Here is a 19,377-nt window from a genome sequence, read left to right on the forward strand (position 1 = left end):
ATCACAGCTCCCCTTTAAAATATTCATGAGCACTGGTAAGATGAAAGCCGAGCTGTGATTGGTTGCCATGGGCAACTGGAAATATTCTGACTTTCAGACACTGGATAAATCTGCCCCATTAAATCAATCTTTTTTCAGCAAGGTCAAGGTTCAAGCAACAAAGTGTTCTGTTCTTTTTCCAAAAACTTCTGCTTCTTGGTAACAAGGTTATGACAAGATACTCGTCATCTTGTTTAGACTGGCAGCTAAAACATGACATAAGAGAAATTCTGAGAACAACAAACACACACCAGCCGTCAAATTATACAGGAGCCCAGAATTGTTTTATTTAGTGCAAAACAAAACATTAGTCACCGACTGTGTACAGCGCAGGCCAAAACCAGATTAGCTCCATTTACTTTTCTAGCACAAGTTAGAAATTGTAATGTTCCAGAAAGATATTTGGAAAACACTCACAAGACAGCCAAAGGCAGAGCAGTGCATGTCTGATGTGCTGTCGTTTTCACCCAGTTATTGTAATTTGTAAGCAGTACAATAGTGTCCCGATCCAACTCCTTCTCACCACTTCGGAGAGGCCATCAGTGTTACTTCTTGGACGATCTATTTAATAGTAAAAAGAGTGATTACAATCAATCACAGTATAAAATTAAGATATCCTTTTACGGGAAACCGAGCTTACACGTCACTACAACTTTGAACTTCAAGCAATGCAGTACTGAAACCCTCTCAAGGACACCAAATACGCCCACATAACTATCAATCGATATATTTCAAGTGAACAACTTTTAATGTGTATGTAAACAAGGCTGGGGGTACACAGAGGGCGTTGGCTTCACTTCTGGATCACCACTCTGACACTCCCCTTTCTTACTTGCTGAAAGAAATCTGCCATAAAATCAAAATCTAGCGTGATAAACCAGGGACACTTCTGTATAAAACCAGTGTCTAAAATTATGCTAATGGCCCTGAAGGGCTCTGGGGGCATTACCAGAGCCCCTTAGTGTCACCGTGTCACTGGCTATTACAATAAGCAGGACATCTCACCCACCCACCTACCCTCTCTTTCTTCCCTCTGTCTGTGTAATCCAACAGCAGCAGGAAGTAAACGGTGGGGGGGGGGGGGGCTGCTCTGCTCATTGTAACAGTCTGTAAAGCTACAGCACTGAGGATATCTAGAAACATCCCCAGAGCCCTTCAGGATAACTAGCATAATTTTAAAATTTGATTTGAGAAGGAATGAAGCCATGGATAACAAATACCAGAATATTACCACAGTCACGGTGCCTGGATCTTAAAAAAAAAAGTTTAGAAAAGCTAGAGGTCTAAATATTGCAGTGGAGGATGTTTTAGCTATAGCCATATTCTAATCTAAAATGTTACCTAAGATTCAGGGTGTCTTTTTCATATACACAATCTTAAAATGTACATGCTACTTAAAATATCTAATTATTGCCATTGCATCAATTTTTATTTACCATTGGTTGTTTTATATGTTCAGTGTACTGAGCTAAATGTACTTAGATTACTGGATATATGTAGTAATCTAGGTTCTGCTACTGTACTGTATGTACGCAGTATACTTGATTCTGTTACTATCCATTTTTGTTATTAAGTGCAACACAAGCAACCCCATTATTATCCTTATTATAGGCCATGCTACCTATACAGTATATGAGTGAAGCCCCTCCTCCTTAATGTATGTTCGGACATTGGGTCTAAGTGTGATAATGTAGCATTCCATGGCACATAGAAACAGTCACGGAGCAAAGCGTTTCTGGAGGCTTTTGCAGCTGGGAGCTTTGCCAATTCTACTTCTGGTCTGGTATGCCTCCCATTTATTTGGAAGATTCACAGACATGTTGTGAGAGTCGGCAATTACGACGAGTTGGAAATACAGCTGAATCTGAAGGGATCATGGTAAAAGTCAGGAAGAGTTAAAGGAAATCTACTATTTGGTTTTATGCATTGTGAACCAAACATACTTTGAGAATGCTGTAGCTACACTGATGCAGAAACATATCTTGTTTGGTCATTGACCCAAGTGGTTTTGCTCAAAAAATGATTAAAAAATTCAGGACCTTGGAAAAGCTGCGTGCATCCTGGCTGCTGTGTTTCACAGAGCTTTCTGAACTATCCAGACAGGACTAATCAAATAAACTCGATGACTCATACAAAGCAGCTGAAGGATGGTGCCGCGATTGATTACTTCTTCCTGATTACTTCAGAGACAACACTATCAATACAGTGAAGAAGTGGATAGTTAGGGTAAAAGTAGAAGCACCAAACAGCCACAGGAGCGACAGAGCCTCATTTTCATAAATGTATAATTGTTTTTTCAGCAAAACCACTCAGATCAGGGATTAAACAAGATATATGTTTCTGCATCAGTGTAGCTACAGCATTCTCAAGGTATGTTTGGTTCATAATACATGACAGCAAATGGTAGATTTCCTTTAAGCAAAGTACTATAGTGTGAGAGAGTATTCAGTGTACCTTGTTATTTATTCATACAAATTGCACATTCTGGGTTTAAGAGACCAGTGGGCTCTCCTGGATGGTTGATAAGCCCAGATTCTTTTCCCACAGACATATATCCCAATCTGTGTGTTCATTTTGCTCCAAACAATGATGATACTGCTTTGTTTTCAACATATGGCATCACTTTTAAACCTTATAATACAAGTAATATCCTTACCCATAAGTTCTGCTGAAATTCAACATTATTTGATATCAGAATGGCCAAGTAACATTGTAATCACTTTTTACACCATTCCGACAAGCGGCAGATAAGGAGGCATAAAAAAAACATTTACCTTCCACTTCTAAGCGTACTCTCTTTGTTGAATATCGCTTAGATTAGCCGTGACGTCCGCCTCATAACATATCAGGTTTTTTGCAGTCAGAAGGATGTTTGCATTCCTTCCACAAACTGAAATGTCTCATCTGTCAAAAGGGCTCAATAGAATGGAAGGAAACAAAAAAAATAGTGTTCCTTCCAAAAGAACTACAAGTTTTTTTTTTCTTTTGAAAGTTTTGCGCAGTTGTCTTGGCCTAACAGAGAAGAGAATGTTTTATTTCCTTTTACCAGGATAACTGTTCTTAAAAAGGACCAGTCATTCTACCATGGCTTTCTGTATTTTTTCTGTATTTTTCTGGTGTTTTAGAAGAACTTGAGGGAAAAATAAAAGCAGTGTAAGAAATGCCACAAGCGGGATGATGATATCACTGAATCTTGACTGTTTACCCCTTCAGTTGGGCTGTCATCTGGCATCTTAGGGGTTTATCAGTGAAGCTGATATCTCTTTTGCCCCTTCTAAAAAGCCTCATTGTATCATGCCAATGGGTCTCTATGGCTGCCATGTGGGTCTTTATTATTTATTGTTAACGTAATGAAAATGTTCTTTAACCTCCTAATGCAAAACAATATACATATATACAGCGTTCCGATGTTAGGCTTTTATGGCTGAGCCCTCTCTATACTGTTTGTGTTGTATATACATTAGCATGATGGATGGTTGCTTGCATTGATTTTGACTGTTAACCTGTTAACTGTTAAAGGGGTTGTCCTATTTAAACAAGTTAGACCTACCCTGAGGAGAGTGCCTAACTTGCTGATCGGTGGAGGTCTCAGTGATGGGACCCCATGGATCACAAGAATGGGGGTCCAATGTAGCCCCATCACACTCCAAGATGGCTGGAGCAGCTCACTGAGACCCCACTGATCAGCAAGTTAGGCACTATCCTGTGGATAGGGCCTACTTCCATAGATGGGACAGCCCCTTGAAGTGACACAATTAAACATGTCATTGAAGAGCACAGATCAGTTGTATAGCAATAACTATTACAGTCTACCAGATATATTAGCAGTATACAAAATATGCTGCTTTGTATCACATGAACAATCAGACTCTCAAGGGCTCAAGTACCCCCGGATGTCTTAAAAACAATAAAAAAGATTAAAAAATAAAAAAAAATTCAAATCCTCTCCTTTTCCTAGTATGCATATATTGAAACATTGAAACATACAAAATCATAAGCATTATAGATATCCCTGCACCCCAAAATCTCTGACCTATTTTAAACTTTATGCTGTTATTTGGCATTCCTTTTAAAATGAATTCTATTATAAATCAGATGCTTGAAGGATCATCTGAATTCTCGTGGCCTTGTTGATCATGTGGGGAATGTTAATTGTTTTAGAAAAACATGGATGCAAAAAAGGAGATTGTATTTTAAAATAAATGTCATGTTTAATCATCTTAAAATTACTATTACTAATGGTATACTGATACTATGGTACTTTTGTAATGGTAATTTCACCTAGGATTACATGGGCCATGTCCATTTACCAATTCTATGTAAGCTGAGTTGAGTCATGCCCTAGAATATGCCCTAGAATATATGGTAACTGACATTACATGGAAATTCCCAAGTGTTCCCCAAACAAAAGCTTTTCATCAGCTTCAATACATAATTAGATAAAACTAGGAAAGCACTGTGTTATTCAATGGTTCCATCACATTTTCACAATTTATTTCCCAATAGGAAAATCTCAATTTAAGATTCATGACCCTTTTTATGATTTTTTTTTTTTAAAAAAAACCTTGTTCTCATCATTAGATGTGTGATGAATGACTGAATATCAGAGTGAAAACAGAACACATTCTCCAAGGAATAGAATGAATCAAGTTGATATTAAATACATTTTGAGCCAGAATAATACTAATTCCAATCTGTTCACAAAACATGATGTCATGTCCACCACCCAGCTGTTGTTCAGCTGGCAGAGAGCGGCAGTGATCATTCTTGCTCCATGGTGTCGTGACAAATTTATCTTTTCCTGCTTAAACTGGAAAAAAAAATCTGCCACATTCGCTATAACTCAAATGGCTGCAAACTGGGAGGATTTTTTGGAATTATAGTATCTCAGTTTCCTCCCTGATTCAGTTCTGCAAATGTGGGCGTACTAGAAATAAAGAAAGAAAAACATCTGTGGGATCGCTGGTGGTTACAAGTTTACGTGGGAACATGTCCAATGACATGGAAGCAGAAATATGTGCAGGGTTCTCTTTAATCAGCCATGACTATACTTATTGGAAACTTGCCAGTCTGAACTCCATAAGAAAATTTTCCTTGAAGCTTTTCATCGAGATTTTTCTTAATAGACTTCATAAAAATATGTACATCACATGTCAGTTATTTTATGCTTTTTATGGGTTATAATTGGTTTCAAATGTGTTCCCAAGAGTTAATTTCAATTTACTGGAGATGTGAGAAAATACAGGACGTCTTTTTCAAGCACTGGGTGTAAACTGTGAAACCAAACAGCTTCTTTACATGTAGACTATGCTCTGATATCCTACATTTTATTTTATATCAAGGTAATATTGTGTATCCCCCTGTGTTCCTTACTTCCCATGCTGGGAATGTACCACATATTGTATGGTTCCCCAGTCTTAGAACCTTACCTTTGGTTGGTTTAAAGGGATTGTCCATTTACAGCAAGTTAGCCCCTATCCACAGGGGATCGGTGGGAGTCTCAGTGCAGCCCCCACGGTTCACTAGAATAGGAGTCTGTTGGCAGCTAGTTGGCAAGTTGTGCTCCATTCACTGATTATGGAACTGACGGAGATGGCTATCGGCTATTTCTGTAAGCGTCATAAAGATGAATAGAGCAGGGGGCTGCATGTACATTGGACCCTCTGCTCTCGGGGGGCCAACCACTGAGACCCCTCCCGATATGCTGTGGATAGGAGCTATCTTGTTGTGAATGGTAACCCTTTAAATCTACAAGACACTGTAGCAAACATTATAACTGCAGAATTTACCGTATGAATAGTTCCAAATATGAACAATGTACAACTAATGTTTACATATGAATAAACTTTATGCATTTAGTAAAGTTTTTAAGATTCCTACAAGAAATGTGTTGGGAAAAGATCCTAGAAACCTAAAAACTATAGTTTTCCCATTGCACATTTGTCATCCTTGCCGTAGTGTCATAAACATGTCCGCTGTAATATTTTAATATGCATATAGGCTGCTTTTAATTCATTCATTCTATAGATGGACTTTTTGGAATCTCACTGTATAGTAGGTCACTTCATAATCTTCAAGTGTTCTTTAACTATACTCCGCTGAACTCTTCCTGCACATCTGCAATCCCTTAAGGAATTTTGCTTCTGCAAATAATTTCATACAGGAAGTTTCTTTTCCATGTTTCCCTTAAAATAACCTTTGCACAGCAGAGATTGTGTAAAAAATCTGAAAATATCAGTTTGAGTAAAAAGTCTGGATGGAAATAAATGCACTCTTCCATCCTTACAAGACATGGAGAAGACATTAGACACCAGCGGAGTAACAAAAAATGAAATGTATTGTTGCTATAAGGGCAGACTACACAATAGTTTTATCATCCAATGAAATATCCTGTGCAGTCCTAAACTGTCTAGTCTGACTTTACAGTTTTTTCTAACCGGTAGACAGTTTAGTATATCCACTGCAGTCACTTTACAAATTCAGTGCTTTATCTTTAAGTTGTACCCTTATTTTTTTCCGAGATGAGGTTCCAATAATAAAACATAGACAGACATACATAGGTAGTGATGTATCATTATTTTTATTTTGGCTATTTGTGGTTGTGGTGCAAAAGCTATTTTGCAAATTCTCCTTGGCAGTCCCAAGTAAAGCTACAGGAGGAGGAGTAAAAGCAGGAGGTGGTTCACCGCCTAAAAGCATTTCAGGATTTCTGTCCGGACTGTACTTGTCTCTCACAAGCCGATTTTTTCTTTCTATAGCCAAAAGCTGTCTTTACAAGAACATTGGAAGGTGAATTGGTAGATTGTAATCGTTCCTTCATTAAGAAAAGGCTTCAGAGCTTGCAGAAAACATCTGTATCCCATCTCTCAGTATAACACAGTCTGGAATCCCCATCAAATCCCATTCTGCTTATACTTATAAAAGGTACCTTTTCCCACAAAAAGTTGCCTAAGTTTAAAGGTTCCCATGTAGTATCTGCAGGACTTTCTTGTATAACTGTCTACTGATTGTTTCCTGTGTTCCCAATACAATATACTGAATACTGTATTCTTGCGGTCAGCAAATCCGACTTCCTTTTATAAAGATAGCAGACCCTGACGTCTTTTTCAGGTTCAGTTTGACATGCAGCTTGTCCAATCTATGCACGGGTGAGAAGGGGACTAGTCTGTTATCAGAGGGATATGGGTCAGGAAATAAAAACTCTCCTTATGGAGACTTTTTCACGCCACCTTGCAGGCATGTGGAGACTTACAGCCATAACTTACAGCCATAATCCTCCCCAATGGGGGATTCTGGGAAATATATTTCCATGATAGGATAAGGAAACCTCTTTTGGCTAACTTTTTTGGTGACTGAAGGAATCCGGGGTCCTGAATACTGGAGTGGCTGGCAGGTGCGGCCTAGCGCATGGTGATGATCACGGGGCTTGGTATCAGGATCGGAGGTCTCTTCCTTGGCCTGGCAGGTCTCCAGCAGGTGGTGTGTGCAAGAAAATGGAAGGAGAGGCTGACAGAGTAGGTTTCTCCCTGGGACAACATCGGTGTGTAGATAGGGATCACTGTGGATGAAGGATGGGGAGCCTGTGATGTTGTACAGCCGGATCCAGGGATCACTCAGAGATGGGTTGATAACTTACAGTTCTTTATTGGAACAGGCAACGGCCTTAACAGCAGCAAAACTTCAGCTGGATGGAGGTAGCTGGTTGGAGTTCAGGTCCTCAGGAAGGTCTGCATGCAGCCTGGTAAATAGCTTAAGGGAAAGGGTTTTATAACCTCCCCTTGTGAGGTAGCAAGCATTTGTCCAACCAGCATACTCCTTCCTTAAAGTAAGTACAGAGCATGTAATTGGATAATACAATTGACTCTTAGTATCTCAGGCAGAAACAGCTGCATACTAGATTCCCATGCTGGAGATCAGGCTCACCAGGCAGCTCCTGACATGTAGAGGTACCAATTTCGCAACACTCTTTGCATCGGCAGGGGTGTTGCACAAGTTAGTCAAAGGAGGCAATTTTTTCCTTATCCCATCATAGGAAATGTATTAGCATATTTACCCGAGGGATATGAGCATTTAGCACCAAACCGCTGGTGATGCTGGACAGGTTACAATGTTGCTACAATCTACTGTATAATTAATCTTTTCTTGTGAACTAGTGTATGTAGGTAGTATACAAATAGAGGATAGACCGTGTTGGCCACTAACAAACAATGAAGTTAGAGTACTGCCTTAGGAGGAGAAGGAGTCTGCTACAACAAATGTTGAAGTACACAATGGATCTACTAAAGCGTACCGTGTTTTTACAAGCTCATCAAATGAAAGTTACATGTTATATTTTGGGTTTTGTGGCTAAGGATCTCAATAGTTGCCTGGCTGTACAACAAAGTGTAGGTTGTATCTATGGGATATAACACTCATGATCTGGTTATTACTGCCACAGCTGTGTGTTAGCTATAGTTATAGATGACGCAAACTGCCTTATGATAACTAACTCCCTGCTGGTCCATGCGTGTACGGCATGGAGTGGGAACAGATTAAAGTACCCTAAGTACTCTTATATGCCTCACACAAAAGTCACAAATACTGGAGATATATAAACTTAGATCCAGCTGCAGGTCAGTGAATGTGAGTCTAAAACAGATGTGTTGAAATTTCTGTTAAAAGATGATTTGCAGCGACCAATGACATGTGAACAGCTAAATAATCAACTTGAAAGAACTTAAAAAGAAGAAGAAAGAGTGCTGTAACTAACAATTTCAGGCTGATAAATCCAGGAGTGGAAAACCATGACCTTTGCTAAATTTTTAACTGCTTTAAAACAGGGCATTGTAGCACGCACACATTCTGGTAATGTACCCTAGTTGTATATGCCCCAGTTGTACAAACACCATAGTGTTAAGATGAGTCACTAAGTACAAAATTCTGATAAGTCTATTTACAGTTGGACTTTTTGGGGCACAATTATTATACGCTGGCGCTAATAGAGCTAGTGTATGATGCTGGCCCTGCCCCCTGGCGCTCGCCAGATCTATCAGGAGGCTTTGGCCTACTGATAAATCCAGATGGCCGGCGACACAGCGCTCTCCTATGCCAGGTCTGACCTGGCGTAGAATAGCTCCATACCCTGTGCCTAAACAGGCACAGGCTATAAGCAGTGTGCAGGTGCAGCCAGCAGCATCCCGTGCTGGCCCAACCCTTCCAGCTCACCTGGTGTACAGGGGGTAGAGGTTGCAATTCCTAGTGTCTGCGCTGGAAATTTAACAAAATTGTGTGATAAATGTTAGCCTATGTTTTCTTTTAATTTCATCCACGTATTCATAAGATAAGTTCCTTGGAAGATTCTTGTTACTTAGTGACAGGTCTTCTTTAAGTGACATCATCAATAAGAAAGTGTGGGAAATATAAAGTTTCTGGCTTTGAGACAAAAAAGATTTGTATACTTCCATTAGTTATTACCCATTCTGCAGATGTATTGCCAAAAATGTAAATAACACCACAAATGTGGAAATAAAAAATAAAAAATGAGGGGTTCCCTGAACAGACACCACATAAGAATTCTAAAAACCATGCCAAGTCAGTGAGTTGGCAGAACATGAGCATCGTGAACGTTCAGGTATAACAGTACAGTAAAGTTATATGACTTTATTTGACCACAATCTGCATGCCTGATGCTTGGCTTTCATTTAAGGTGAGATAATACATGAGAAAAATGCAATAATTATATTACAAAGTTACTCAAGTTTTCCAATGTTCCCAGAGGCTTAGCTAGGTGTTCAGCACATTGTGTAAAGGGGAACGAAACACACGTGAGACCTGTGTGGGCCCCCAACAAAGGTAACACTTGCTTACACCTCCAGAGGCACATTCTAATCATAATGGTTTTAAGCAGTTCCTGTTTTTCCACAAAGTCAAGGAGCAATCGGAAAGGCTTGACCTTATAGGGAGCAACTGTAAATCAAACCTCTGTCTTTGCAAAAGCATGGCATTAGTTTTAAAGGGAACCTTTTAAAGACATCTTCTTTTAGCTAAAATAGTTTCCCTTATAAATCAACTATATACAGGCAGTTCCCGGGTTACGTACAAGATAGGGTCCGGAGGTTTGTTCTTAAGTTGAATTTGAATGTAAGTCGAAACTGTATATTTTATCATTGTAGATCCAGACAAAAAAATTTTTTGGCCCCAGTGATATTTGGAGTTTAAACATTTTTTGCTGTAATGGGACCAAGGGTTATCAATAAAGCTTCATTACAGACACCTTACAGCTGATCATTGCAGTCTGGGACTATAGTAAAGCATCCAGAAAGCATCACCAAAGGTCAGAGGGGTTTGTCTGTAACTATGGGTTGTCTGTAAGTCGGGTGTCCTTAAGTAGGGGACCGCCTGTATTATCCCACCTGGCATCACAGGGGGTGTGTCCTACTTGGCCGGCAACTTTCAATCTACTCCTTTCTATGCCTTATAGCTCCTTACTCTTCAGCACTTCATGTCGTGTTATCTAAGGTCTTATAACCTTTACGTTTGCAAAAGTTGCCTAATGTATGTAGCTGATCACATAAAGTCACAGCATACCATAGACTTTTACTCCTCTACATGCCTCCATGGAGGCTGCTGTGATTTCATGCGATCAGATACATACATGACGTAAATTTTGCAAAGGGTATAGAACCTTAAATGACATCACCCTGGTCAAATGACATAAATGTAACACAAGGCACCAGGTAAAAAATACACAATATTTACTATAAATAAATAAAGCTTTATATGTCTGTAGTTGAATATTGGCAGTTGGAAGTCAAAATAAGGGGCTTGGGAGGAGAAAAAGAGAGTCATATTTTGAATTAAAAAGTCAAGTAGGACTTATTTACAGAAATATGGCTGTTATTAAGGTAGAGTAATTGTAACCCTTTACCAATGGGCGTTGTTGGTTTGGGGGGTAAAATTCTGGTGATAGGACTTCTTAAAGCTCCTGCTGTTCTAAACTAGCAGAGGCAGGTCAGGTTTAGAAGCAGCTTAAAAATGGGGCCAATATTTATCAATTAGATAAAATATCTTTTTTGTCCCAAAACTTTTTAAAGTTAGTTGTGCAAAAGTTTTTGTTCAACTAGAAGTTTTTTGCTTAAAAGCAGAGCAAGAGGGTTATGGTGAGTGTGCAGCCACCATATTCCACAAAAGGTATTATCATGCTCAGCAGTTTTTAGGCAAACATGGTGATTAAAATCTATGCCAACTACATGCTAGCACCTTTCTAAAAAGATTATAAATGACCCCCAAATGAGATCTATGTAATGAAAAGTGGCAATGATACAGTCTGTTTTGGATCTGTTGATAATATGCTTCTATAGATGCCCCCTGTGGTTTATAAAATAATAACCAAAATGAACACCAGTCATTCCAGATCACTTTCATGGTCATCCCAATTTCTTGATTATAGGCATTAAAATACAAAATAGGAAACCCAGCTAAATAATCTATTTGTATTAGTTTGGTTTCCTGAAAATGGACTATTAATGCTGCTGGGTAGATCCCAACAGAGTGGTTACAACATTATGTTTATTAGAAACTGTGCTCCTGTAGATGACTTGGAAAACTAAGTTGTTACAATGCTCTGGGGGACGTCATCAGAGCACCCCTCCAGGCCACCTGAACGTGAATTAGCTCTGTGCTGCCACACGGAAGAGAAGTACTGCAGGGGCACCTGAGCTTCATTAACATAAGAAAAAATATTTGTTTTCTAATTCATCTAAAGGAGCAGAGCCCCTGACAATTATGGGGGCACGTGTATCACTTGTTTTCTTTTGTGACCTTTTAAAGTTGGCTGAAGTCTGGATACTTTAGCAGTGCTTATGTATCGTTCTAGATTTGCCGTTGTGATACATGACTTTTTTTCCGTCTTTGTCTCTATTTTGCGGGGTTTTTCATTTTATGCAACTTTTTAGGTGCATTTATGGAACCTAGCATGGGGTCAGTTGTACTTTCACTTAAAAGGTCACTAATTTGCAGTAAAAAAAAGTTGCAAAATAAATAAAATAGTTGTCTTGGAAAGATACATTTACCGGCTAACTTCAAAAGACCCTTGCATAGTCACAAAAATGAAAACATTTCACTAAGGCTACATTAACACGACCGATGGGGGACATATATATACGGCCACAAGCTTGCAGCCATATATATATATATATATATATATATATATATATATATATATATATATATTCCCCATGGGGAGGCAATGGGCACACGGAGCTGTACGTTCCATTCCATACCCGAGGAAAAGATAGGATACGCCCTATCTTTCCCCGTATTACGGCGCTGTTCACTCACCCCCTACTCTTCTCCCCTGCGCCAACGTGCTATGGCACAGCGGGCACACGTTAGTGTGAATGTAGCCTAACTCCAGCTCTTTTCATACAAGAACTATTCCTTCATTTGAAACTATTTTTGTCATATTTGTCAATCGCCTACCATCCTACCTACAATAGCTAGCAATTGTGATTATTTTCCCCTTTCCGCCACCTCCACGTCTGGAGGGCATGGAGCGGCATGAAGGAGGTAGGTGGTTGGTGGACCGCTATAAGTCGCCACCTGCCAGACAAATCAAGAGGCCTTAGCCTCCTACCAGCGGTGTATGATAAATTACCCCCATAGCGTCTACTTCTGTGCAACTTCAAAATATATATTTATCCTTAGTGACCCCTTAAAAAGAGATAATTTCCAAAAGCAAGTATCCCTTATAAGTACTACCTGTCATCCCAAACAGTAACTTGTGGACTACAAAATAATATTGCCATTGCTATACCATCAGAAAAAAAAAACTCATTGTGTAACCCAAAATAATAGTATTGTCCAATGTAGGTTGCAGGATGCATTTGAGTCTTTGTTTTTCGCCAGTGATACTACATGTACATTGACACAGGGCCTTTGCTCTCCTTTTGCTGCCTCCCTCTAGTGGGCTGCCAAGGGCAGGAACCAGAACATTCAGCTGACTGATCCAGCATACACATTTTAGAAGAAGTTGCCTATAGTGAGCTAACCCCTTTAAATAATAATATTGGACAATGATTGAATCTTGTATAGAGTGTAAGCTAGAAACATCCTGTTTCCCAACCTAATTACTCTCAGATACTCACTGATAACCTTGTTGACCAGTTGAATATCTAAAAAAAAAGAAAAAGAAATAAGGTCAAAAAGGTGAATGCCACTTAACATTCATGAGAGTTAACTGAAGAATGCAGTCATTATATAGAAAAAACTCTCATGCTTGTTAAGTATATACAGAAATATAAAATACCTGTAGGATATCATGTGAAGTCCAAAGACCAGTCGTAGGAAAGGCAAAAGTATGAGTTGAAAAATCTAAGCAGTATAAAATATTGAGTGAAATATCCACTACGACAATACATACGACACCAATCAATTCCAAATAAGCCTAAGTATAAACGGTGCGTATAAAACATAACTTTTAATTATGATTAATTATAAAAATATAAAATGAGACCAGTTTGTAATGCACAAAATAATACTTTGTATGTTGGCGATCGCTACAGACTGACATCAGTCACACACAAAGCTCTAATGCTCTAGTGGTATCAGAAGGAAGTGATAATACTTACCATCTCAGATACTCCAAAGGTGGTATGGATATTGCTCCGACAACGGATCCCGATCGTATGTAAATGATCACACAATGCATGACCTATCTGCACCATCCTGTTGGATTATAGACACATAGGGGCAAATTTGCTTACCTGGTCCTGTCGCGATCCCCGATTCGGACAGTCCGACGAGTATGAAGTCCGGCACGATTCATGTAGCTCGTGTGTAGCTGAGTTCCTGCATCCGTCGCTTCCCCGCCCAGGTCTGCCAGAGTTCACCTGCTTCTTCCCAATGCTTGTAAGTGCGTGTCTTGTGACACAATTGTAAATGTTCAATCTTGTGCGTTGTCCGACTCCGTCGGGTTGTCCGATGGCACGCTCCCTGATTTCTGTTGCGTGCAAGCTGACGCTGATGCGCCAAAATCCGATCGCGTGTGACACAATCCCCGGTGCGATGCGGTGCAAAACGGAAATTGTCGGAAAACCTGACGAAAATGCGCTCCGCTGACCCTTAGTAAATGAGCCCCATTGGGTCATATCAGGGACTCCTATTTAGGGAAAGGTTCGTGTGGGGTGGCAGCTTTTTAGGGCTCCGGTCCTGAGTTGAGGCCCCAGGGTGTGCTAGCCATTTCCCTGTACGGGATAGGGCATACCAGGGATAGATTGTTTAGGTCCTCTTTTACCTGGGGTCCCCTTTATCTTTGGCCTATCCCTTCATTTGTTTGTTTGTCTGCGTAACCATCTTGTTTTGTCTCACTACTATCTATCCATGTCTACCACTTGTCGGAGCAGTATCCTTACCACCTTTGGAGCATCTGAGATGGTAAGGATAATCACTACCACTAGCCTTGTCACAGCCAAGCAGAAAGCGATATGCAATTTCTCTGATCTCAGTCTGTAGCTATTGCTGACTAATCATTATTGAAAGTTAAGTTTTATAAGCACCCCTAAAAGTATACGTTGAGCAAAAATTTGCACCTAAAAAAGTCACAAAATCAATGCAGGCCTTAGCAAAAATGGCCAACCCACTATGATAGATGTGAGGAGCAGAAAAGCTATCAAAAAAACTGTTGATATATGACCCCATAAGACCTTTTGGTTTGTACTGTATGAGTGAATTGCTCCCAGTTTGTCAAAATGACTGTTCTTGCTGATAAATGACCTACCCTGACCTAATTGTGTGGATCTCGGATCATTGAGAAAATCACTTGCTTTCATTTGACATATGGCTGTAGCTGTGTAAGGACGTTGCATCTGGTCGCTGATCCTAGGCATTTTATTACAGGTACATGTCAGTGGAAATGTAGGTAATTTCTAACATACAAAAATAACACTTAGGTTGTAACTTTCCCTGTAAATAATCCTGTAACTTGTTATAATTTTACCATTACATGTTGTTTTATATTTCATAAAAGGGGTTTTTGTCTTGGATAGAATTGCTGTTCCATGAGAATTGCAGGGACTTTCCTTGTTTCAGTCTTAGCAGAAGAAATCCAGCACAGTATATTCAAGGTTGTAGCTAGAAATAATCGTGCCCACAACAAAGCTGGAACTACTGTCTGTTATGTTACCGATATTACGGGAATTATATTTTCCATAATTTTTCAATTCCAATTGAACTGCCTCAATGTCCAAAGTATGGCCTTCACTAGTAATAAGGGGAAATATTTTATAAAATCAGTAATAAGATTCTATCTGAAGGAAAACATCGACTTTCTACATTTCACAATTAAAATCTGCACAAGATGAACTAAACTTGGACATTTGTAATGCTTGTCTTTATTTATGTTATATCATATTTGGATGGCAAGACATTGGGGCACATTTACTAAGGGCTTTACACCACAATTTTGTCAGACTGTGCACATTCTTCATGGCTAAAATGGCTTGCTCATTTATTTAAGAAGCGTCTGCGCAGCTATTGTCGCACGCGAACCTTTTGTGGCGCAGCTACACTGTATTTAACTTGCAAACTGTGTTGCATGACTTATGTTAAAGGTGTACCACAAAAATGATGGTGAACTCTGCCAGGCCAGTGCAGGGAAGTGACAGATTTATGATTTCTGGTGCACAATCTTAGTGAATCGCCGCACACAGCATTATAGGCGACTTTCTAAGTAAATGTGCCTTATTGTGTGATCTTTCTTTAAGCAACTAAATTGAGAAATTTGCTGACCTTGTTAAAAGAGAACAGCATATTGTGAGAGCTTAAATACTCAGAATTAGACTATGACTATGATACCAGGATGTGACATTTCTGACAGCGAACTACAAGGGAAACCAGCAGCTGTGAAAAGGAGAAACACCATGAAAACATTTCCCCACATGATCTGCCGTAGGTTATGGCTACATGGCATGCTGAAAGCACAACACGATTATTGGAAAAAATCCAGCGGTTTATCTGTGCAATGCAACTGCATTCACTTTTACACTTTTATTAGTAGCAGTGCAGTCATTAGTTGTGCAACAAATCACATTATCATGAAGCCCAGTGTAATATGTGTAGGTTTTCCCTCTGGAAAAATAGATTTGATGACCCTGAACCCTAAATCTTAGGGTTTTTGTGGGATATTAAAGCCGCAGACAGTCTTAGGTATTGTCCCTCTGTGTCCTATGTATCTTCTCTTAGTAGCAGCAGGACTGTGATTTTTATTTAAAGTATGTAATTGGGCTTGGAGCACTTGAGGAGAACCCTTACTGTGAAATACATTTGCCATAGCCCCATTGTTGTAGTGTTACTCAGAGTAGAGGGGAAGTGCCATGTGGTGGATTAGTGGAGAAATCTAAGAGGATAGCAGTTTTAGGGTATTCCCAGAAGTTAGAGAAGCTAGTTCCTGGAATATAATTCCATTTTTAACAAACCTGCTACTACTAATAACACATACACCAAGGTATGATTACACAAATATTCAATGCTACTACCTAACACACAGATTTTTGGCTAAAGGTGCTGATGATATAGTATGATATAGATATAGCATGTATAGTATTTATGGCGTATCAATAGGATATATATATATATATTATAGATATCATAAATACATAAAGTAAGTCTCACACAAGCACGACATCACTCTATTCTTCAGGTGTATCAGGGCAAAATAAACTCAACAATTTGGTGCTCCCACAGAATGGCTCCACATATATGACCAACTATTAATTTGGCCCAGCAGCACTGCAATGCCATCCACATTCACTGACCAGTCCCGTGACCTGTACCTGTGCATAGAAACCAATCTACACATATACTTGGTAGTAGTTCTGGAGGTCATCCCCTGTTCATATCGTATGAAAGACCTATTTTCAGGATATCAATATTAATTATTTAAAGAATATCAATAATCATTATATAAAACTGCAATGTGATCTCCCCTTTGTTGATTTCAATAATAATTTACGATGTGTTTAAAATCAAAAGTCATTCTGAGCAACAAGCATACAATAACAGGGGACATCTGTAAGGGGAGGTTTTCATAGCACCATCTGCTTAGTGTTCTCTGCGAGAGGGAATGATATCATTGCTCTAGTTATTTGAGCTCCCTGGTCCATTGTTTTTTTGTTTTTAATTCTTGGTGTCATGTGAATAGATTTCTATTTATTTTCTCGCCTAGTTATTTGACTGTGTTGGCTTTGAATTACTCGGTTTGCGTCTCCTCAGTACATGAAATGAAGCAATTAGATTGGGTACTTAAGGCTTCTTTTCAGTTGCCAGATGTTTTAGGGAAAGAAAACTCTAATGTAAGTAAGTAAACAAAGTCCAGTATAACTTTCTAGAAATATGTACAGCAATTCAAAATATTCAACACACAGGATATAAAACTACCAGGTGCTTGGCCTTTTACAGGCAAAGAATTTAAAGTCTAAAAGAGAAAAGTAATCTCTAAGTAATGGAAAGTATTTTTTTTCTCTGTGTGCTAATTTATTTACCCAGCAAAAATTCTTAGAGGAAACATCTGTTTTTAAGTCCTGCATTCACCCAATTTTACTGCTAGAAAGCCTGACCTTGTGGAAAGGTTGAAATCACTTCCAGCGGCCACACACAGTGTTGTTCGCAGGCATTTTCCCATTGAATTGGTTCTTCACTGTGGATTCTACATGTTAAACAGAAATAATATAATACCATTCAGCCTTAACTAGATTTGTGTTTGGCAATATTTGGCTATGCCCAAAACAAAAAAGATGTTTCTGTTCAAGGGTATTTTCAAATATGGATTAACATTTATTTTTCAGTTTTGGCAAGAAATGCATAGGTTAAAAATTATGTGTATTTGACTGGAGCTATGTATTTAGCCCAACTTGCCCCCCCCCCAACATTCTCCCCTAGGAGTAATGACATCACTGTACAGCAGGACACATAAGTGGGCCAATACATAGTGTGATTATAGTGATGTCATAATGTTATGAGTAATAAGGAGATTAGGATGTCACAGTGTCATAGGTAAAAGGTGCCGTCAAGTAACATTTTTGGGCTAGTACACAGTGATGTGAAGTGCAGGCACCGAGCAGGGTGCCAGAGTGGTAGGGATGCGGGCAGAGCTGCTGCTGCACAGCTTACACTCCCTCTTATCTTGACTCTTGCAGCAGTGTATGTGAAAATAAATGTATGTAATCTTTATTAAAGGAAATGTACCATTGCCAAAAAGTAAAACATAACCTAGAGATAGTCACCTGTCCTCCTTTTCATCTTGATCCCGGTGCTTCTCTGATGTTGACACGCTGGGATCACCTAGAAAAAACGTATCATTATTAGCAGGCCAGAGCACTGGGAGCTAATTATGCACACCCCCACACCTCCGTCTCCCATGCTGAACTCACGCCCCTTGCATGATAGATGCCTCCCTCTCCCATATTGTAAAGGGAGCTGACACCACACAGAAGGCATGCATAATTAGCAGCCCGAAAACACCGGACATCAGTCCCCAGGCTCCGGCCAGCTAATTAATAATAATAATTATTATAAGTCTTTATCTAGGTGATCCTGGAGTGTCAAGGTTAGAGAAGCCAAGTGACACGATCAGGTTGAAGAGGAGGTCAGGTGAGTATCTGTAGGTTTTTTTACTTGTTGGTAATGGTAGATTTCCTTTAAAAACATATAAGTGTGGTGAATCGATGAAGCGTATCATACATATGTAAGTCATGTTTGTGTCTGCAATTTTGAGGTTCGCCCTGTTGGCTAAATAACCTAAAAACTGCTCTGTGCATGAGTAATAAAGATTGTGAGGACATAGGGGAGGGTCATTACAGAGTGATGTAGTTATTATAATGAGAAAATCTCTCCCAACTATAACCCATTGATTCCCTACTGAAAACAGTAAAATACCTGCAAAAATACATATATGACACACTTCCATCATTGGTTATTCGAGGTGAATCACCTGTGTGTCTTTGGTAGTCTAAACATACTGGAAATATGTCATTTCGGAATGTTGCAGACATGAAAATGTTTGGACTACTCTCACCTTTACTTTTGTATAGTCTTTAGCATCCGTGCAATGTGTATTCAAGCTGATATAAATTATTTCCAGTTGGTATCACATATCTACTCTACAGCTTTCTTAAAACATCTGTATTGAAATAACTACTGTGGTTTTGTAACCCTGCACTGCTCTCAACGTCAGTTTATTTGCCTGTTAAATATTGATGCATGCCCAAAGAATGACACCTATGCACTTGTCAGACTGATGTCATCCGAAAGCTTGTCGTGAAGGAGGACTCTGTGTACTGACACTCCTCAACAGTGTTCCGCAAA

General features: G+C 39.3%; 1 protein-coding gene and 1 long non-coding RNA gene across 2 annotated transcripts in view; one reads left to right on the forward strand and one right to left on the reverse strand.

The window, feature by feature from the left end:
• LOC140126451 (rho GTPase-activating protein 7-like) overlaps positions 1-19,377 on the forward strand; it is a 151,691-nt gene that overhangs the window by 100,043 nt on the left and 32,271 nt on the right. The gene's annotated exons all lie outside the window — the stretch shown is intronic.
• Positions 358-18,356, reverse strand: LOC140126452 (uncharacterized). Its single transcript, XR_011854836.1, has 4 exons — positions 18,297-18,356; positions 17,631-17,719; positions 13,164-13,190; positions 358-600 (listed from the first exon to the last, which is right to left on the reverse strand). It is a non-coding gene; the product is annotated as an uncharacterized lncRNA (long non-coding RNA).

This window comes from Engystomops pustulosus, chromosome 4 (genome assembly GCF_040894005.1).
Source record: "Engystomops pustulosus chromosome 4, aEngPut4.maternal, whole genome shotgun sequence".
Lineage (NCBI taxonomy): Eukaryota > Metazoa > Chordata > Amphibia > Anura > Leptodactylidae > Engystomops > Engystomops pustulosus.